The 6000-nt window shown below is 40.6% G+C and overlaps 1 non-coding gene across 1 annotated transcript; it reads right to left on the minus strand.

Annotated features, from left to right (window-relative positions):
• Positions 1–270: 270 nt before the first annotated feature.
• On the minus strand, positions 271–378 carry LOC148580193 (small nucleolar RNA R71). Its single transcript, XR_015895684.1, has one exon. It is a non-coding gene; the product is annotated as a small nucleolar RNA R71 (small nucleolar RNA).
• Positions 379–6000: the final 5622 nt, after the last annotated feature.

The raw sequence follows: 6000 nt of genomic DNA on the forward strand, positions 1-6000 counted from the left end.
CAATTAGTTTCTCTGATGCAACAGAATTGCAAGTTTCATTGACTTCCATCTGAAGTTCCTTTTCAGTTCTTAACTGAATTCTTGCAGATCTGTGATACTGTTAAGACCAATGGGGTTGATCCCGAGGTCTACAGGCTCATGCTTTTCCCGTTTGTTGTAAGAGACAGAGCTAGAATATGGTTGGACTCTCAACCTAAGGATAGCCTAAACTCTTGGGATAAGCTGGTCACGACTTTCTTAGCCAAGTTCTTTCATCCTCAAAATCTTAGTAAGCTTAGAGTGGATGTTCAAACCTTCAAACAGAAAGAAGGTGAATCCCTCTATGAAGCTTGGGAGAGATATAAGCAACTGACCAAAAAGTGTCCTTCTGACATGCTTTCAGAATGGACCATTCTGGATATATTCTATGATGGTCTGTCTGAATTATCAAAGATGTCACTGGACCATTCTGTAGGTGGATCCATTCACCTAAAGAAAACGCCTCAAGAAGCTCAAGAACTCATTGACATGGTTGCTAATAACCAGTTCATGTACACTTCTGAGAGGAATCTTGTAAGTGATAGGACGCCTCAGAAGAAGGGAGTTCTTGAAATTGATACTCTGAATGCCATATTGGCTCAGAACAAAATATTGACTCAGCAAGTCAATATAATTTCTCAGAGTCTGAATGGAATGCAAGCTGCATCCAACAGTACTCAAGAGGCATCTTCTAAGGAAGAAGCTTATGATCCTGAGAACCCTGCAATAGCAGAGGTGAATTACATGGGTGAACCCTATGGAAACACCTATAATCCCTCATGGAGAAATCACCCAAATCTCTCATGAAAGGATCAACAAAAGCCTCAACAAGGCTTTAATAATGATGGAAGAAACAGGTTTAGCAATAGCAAGCCTTTTCCATCATCCACTCAGCAAAAGATAGAGAATTCTGAGCAGAATCCATCTAACTTAGCAAACATAGTCTCTGATCTATCAAAGGCCACTCTAAGTTTCACGAATGAAACAAGGTCCTCCATTAGAAATTTGGAGGCACCAGTGGGCCAGTTGAGTAAAAGAGTCACTGAAACTCCTCCCAGTACTCTCCCAAGCAATACAGAAGAGAATCCAAAGAGAGAGTGCAAGGCCATTGATTTAATCACCATGGCCGAACCTACAAGGGAGGAAGAGGACGTGAATCCCAGTGAGGAAGACCTCCTGGGACGTCCAGTGATCAATAAGGAGTTTTCCTCTGACGAACCAAAGGAATCTGAGACTCATCTAGAGACCATAGAGATTCCATTGAACCTCCTTATGCCATTCATGAGCTCTGATGAGTATTCTTCTTCTGAAGAGAATGAAGATGTTACTGAAGAGCAAGTTACCAAGTACCTTGGTGCAATCATGAAGCTGAATGCCAAATTATTTGGTAATGAGACTTGGGAAGATGAACCTCCCTTGCTCATCAATGAACTAAGTAATCTGGATCAACTGACATTACCTCAGAAGAAACAGGATCCTGAAAAGTTCTTAATATCTTGTACCATAGGCACCATGACCTTTGAGAAGGCTCTATGTGACCTTGGGTCAGAGATAAACCTCATGCCACTCTCTGTGATAGAGAAACTGGGAATCCTTGAGGTACAGGCTACCAATTTCTCATTAGAGATGGCAGACAAATCCATGAAAATGGCTTATGGACAAGTAGAGGATGTGCTAGTAAAGGTTGAAGGCCTTTACATCCCTACTGATTTCATAATCCTAGACACTGGGAAGGATGAGGATGAATCCATCATCCTTGGAAGACCCTTCCTAGCCACAGCAAGAGCTGTGATTGATGTGGACAGAGGAGAATCGGTCCTTCAACTGAATAAGGACAACCTTATGTTTAAGACTCAAGGATCTCCTTCTGTAACCATGGAGAGGAAGCATGAAAAGCTTCTCTCACTGCAGAGTCAACCAAAGCCCCCACAGTCAAACTCTAAGATTGGTGTTGGAAGGCCACAACCAAACTCTAAGTTTGGTGTTGAACCCCCACATTCAAACTCTAAGTTTGGTGTTGGGAGGTTCCAACCTAGCTCTGATTATCTGTGAGGCTCTATGAGAGCTCACTATCAAGCTATTGACATTAAAGAAGCTCTTGTTGGGAGGCAACCCAATGTTATTTAATTATATCTATTTTATTTTCTCTTTGTTATTTCGTGTTTTATTAGGTTGATGATCATGTGGAGTCACAAAAACTACTGAAAAATCAAAAATAGAATGAAAAAGAGCATTAAAGATAGCACACCCTGGAGGACAATCATGCTGGCGTTAAACGCCAGAAACAAGCATCTGTCTGGCGTTTAACGCCAGAAACAAGCACCAAGCTGGCGTTTAATGCCAGAATCAAGCATCTACCTGGCGTTAAACGCCAGAAACAAGCAATAATTGGGCGTTTAACGCCAGAAACAAGCAGCAGTCTGGCGTTAAACACCAGGATTGCACAGCAAGGGCGTTTTACACGCCTAATTGGAGCAGGGATGTTAAGTCCTTGGCCCCACAGGATCTGTGGACCCCACAGGATCCCCACCAGTTCTTCTCTCCTCTTCACACCTTTTCATAACTCTCTTCCACAAATACCCTTCACCAATCATCTCTATTACTCCTCTAAAACCATCATACAACCCACCTACACCCACCCACTCAAATTCAAACCATCACTCCTTCCTTTTCACACATCATAACCACCTACAACCCCCCTTGGCCGAACTACTCACACCTCTCCATCTCATCTATTTTCTTCTTCTTCTTCAACTCTCTCTTCTCTTCTTTTGCTTGGGGACGAGCAAACATTTTAAGTTGGTGTGATAAAAGCATAGCTTTTTGTTTTTCCATAACCATTAATGGCACCTAAGGCCAGAGAAACCTCAAGAAAGAGGAAAGGGAAGGCAATTGCTTCCCCCTCTGAGTCATGGGAGATGGAGAGATTCATCTCAAGGGTCCATAGCTCAGTAATAGAGCATTTGACTGCACATCAAGAGAGCCCACTCATGGACCTCAACAAGAGCATGAGGAATTCCCACATCATGAAATCCCTGAGATGCCTCAGGGGATGCACTTTCCTCCACAGAATTATTGGGAGCAAATCAACAACTCCCTAGGAGAATTAAGTTCCAACATGGGACAACTAAGGGTGGAGCATCAAGAGCACTCCATCATCCTCCATGAAATTAGAGAAGATCAAAGAGCTATGAGGGAGGAGCAAGAAAGACAAGGAAGAGACATAGAAGAGCTCAAGAGCACCATTGGTTCTTCAAGGAGAGGAAGATGCCACCCTCACTAAGGTGGACTCATTCCTTAATCTCCTTGTCTATTTATTTCCTGTTTTTCGATTTCTGAGCTTTATGTTTATTTATATTTGTGTCTTGTTACATGATCATTAGTGTCTAAGTGTCTATCCCTTAAAGTTATGAATATGAATCCATCACCTCTCTTGAATGAAAAATGTTTTAAAGACAAAAGAACAAGAAGTACATGGTTTCGAATTCATCCTTAAAACTAGTTTAATTATTTTGATGTGGTGGCAACACTTTTTGTTTTTTGAATGAATGCTTGAACAGTGCATATGTCTTTTGAAGTTGTTGTTTAGGAATGTTAAATATATTGGCTCTTGAAAGAATGATGAAAAAAGAGAAATGTTATTCGATAATCTGAAAAATCATAAAAATGATTCTTGAAGCAAGAAAAAGCAGTGAATACAAAAGCTTGCAGAAAAAAAAAGAGAAAAGAAAAATGGCGAAAAAAAAAAAAAGAAAAATCAAGCAAAGAAAAACCAAAAGCTCTTTAAACCAATAGGCAAGAGCAAAAAGCCAATAGCCCTTAAAACCAAAAGGCAAGGGTAATAAAAAGGATACAAGGCTTTGAGCATCAATGGATAGGAGGGCCTAAAGGAATAAAATCCTGGCCTAAGCGGCTAAACCAAGCTGTCCCTAACCATGTGCTTGTGGCGTGAAGGTGTCAAGTGAAAACTTGAGACTGAGCGGTTAAAGTCAAGGTCCAAAGCAAAAGGAAGAGTGTGCTTAAGAACCCTGGACACCTCTAATTGGGGACTTTAGCAAAGCTGAGTCACAATCTGAAAAGGTTCACCCAGTTATGTGTCTGTGGCATTTATGTATCCGGTGGTAGTACTGGAAAACAAAGTGCTTAGGGCCACGGCCAAGACTCATAAAGTAGCTGTGTTCAAGAATCAACATACTGAACTAGGAGAATCAATAACACTATCTGAACTCTGAGTTCCTATAGATGCCAATCATTCTGAACTTCAATGGATAAAGTGAGATGCCAAAACTATTCAAGAGGCAAAAAGCTACAAGTCCCGCTCATCTGATTGGAGCTAAGTTTCATTGATATTTTGGAATTTATAGTATATTCTCTTCTTTTTATCCTATTTGATTTTCAGTTGCTTGGGGACAAGCAACAATTTAAGTTTGGTGTTGTGATGAGCGGATAATTTATACGCTTTTTGGCATTGTTTTTATATAGTTTTCAGTATAATTTAGTTAGTTTTTAGTATATTTTTATTAGTTTTTAATTAAAATTCATATTTCTGGACTTTACTATTAGTTTTTGTGTTTTTCTGTGATTTCAGGTATTTTCTGGCTGAAATTGAGGGACTTGAGCAAAAATCAGATTCAGAGGTTGAAGAAGGACTGCAGATGCTGTTGGATTCTGACCTCCCTGCACTCAAAGTAGATTTTCTGGAGCTACAGAACTCTAAATGGCGCTCTCTCAATTGCGTTTGAAAGTAGACATCCAGGGCTTTCCAGAAATATATAATAGTCTATACTTTGATTAAGGATAGATGATGTAAACTGGCGTTGAACGCCAGTTCCATGCTGCATTCTGGAGTTAAACGCCAGAAACAGGTTGCAAGGTGGAGTTAAACGCCAGAAACAGGTTACAAACTGGCGTTCAACTCCGAGAGAAGCCTCTACACGTGTAAAGCTCAATGCTCAGCCCAAGCACACACCAAGTGGGCCCCGGAAGTGGATTTCTGCATCATTTACTTATCTATGTAAACCCTAGTAACTAGTTTAGTATAAATAGGACTTTTTACTATTGTATTTACATCTTTAGTTTTATTTTTTGATCACGTTTGGGGGCTGGCCTCTCGGCCATGCCTGGACCTTCATCACTTATGTATTTTCAACGGTAGAGTTTCTACACACCATAGATTAAGGTGTGGAGCTCTGCTGTTCCTCATGAATTAATACAAAGTACTACTGTTTTTCTATTCAATTCAAGCTTATTCCTATTCTAAGATATCCATTCGCACCCAAGAACATGATGAATGTGATGATTATGTGACGCTCATCATCATTCTCATTTATGAATGCGTGCCTGACAACCACTTCCGTTCTACCTTAGATTGAATGGATATTTCTTGGATATCTAATACAGGGGACCGAGTCCGAGTTATTAGTGTCTTCGTGGTATAAGTTAGAACCCATGGACGGCCATTCTTGAGAATCCGGAAAGTCTAAACCTTGTCTGTGGTATTTCGAGTAAGATTCAGGGATTGAATGACTGTGACGAGCTTCAAACTCGCGAGTGCTGGGCGTAGTGACAGACGCAAAAGGATAGTAAATCCTATTCCAGTATGATCGAGAACCGACAGATGATTAGCCATGCAGTGACAGCGCATTGGACCATTTTCACTGAGAGGACAGGTGGCCATTGACAACGGTGATGCCTAACATACAGCTTGCCATGGAAAGGAGTAGGAAGGATTGGATGAAGATAGTAGGAAAGCAGAGGTTCAGAGGGACGAAAGCATCTCTATACGCTTATCTGAAATTCTCACCAATGAATTACATAAGTACCACTATCCTAGTTTATATTTTATTTATCTTTTACTTATCAATTCATAAAATCAGTTGAATCTGCCTAACTGAGATTTACAAGTTGACCATAGCTTGCTTCAAGCCGACAATCTCCGTGGGATCGACCTTTACTCACGTAAGGTTTATTACTTGGATGACC

Source organism: Arachis ipaensis, chromosome B10 (assembly GCF_059453495.1).
Source record: "Arachis ipaensis isolate K30076 ecotype BB chromosome B10, ASM5945349v1, whole genome shotgun sequence".
NCBI lineage: Eukaryota > Viridiplantae > Streptophyta > Magnoliopsida > Fabales > Fabaceae > Arachis > Arachis ipaensis.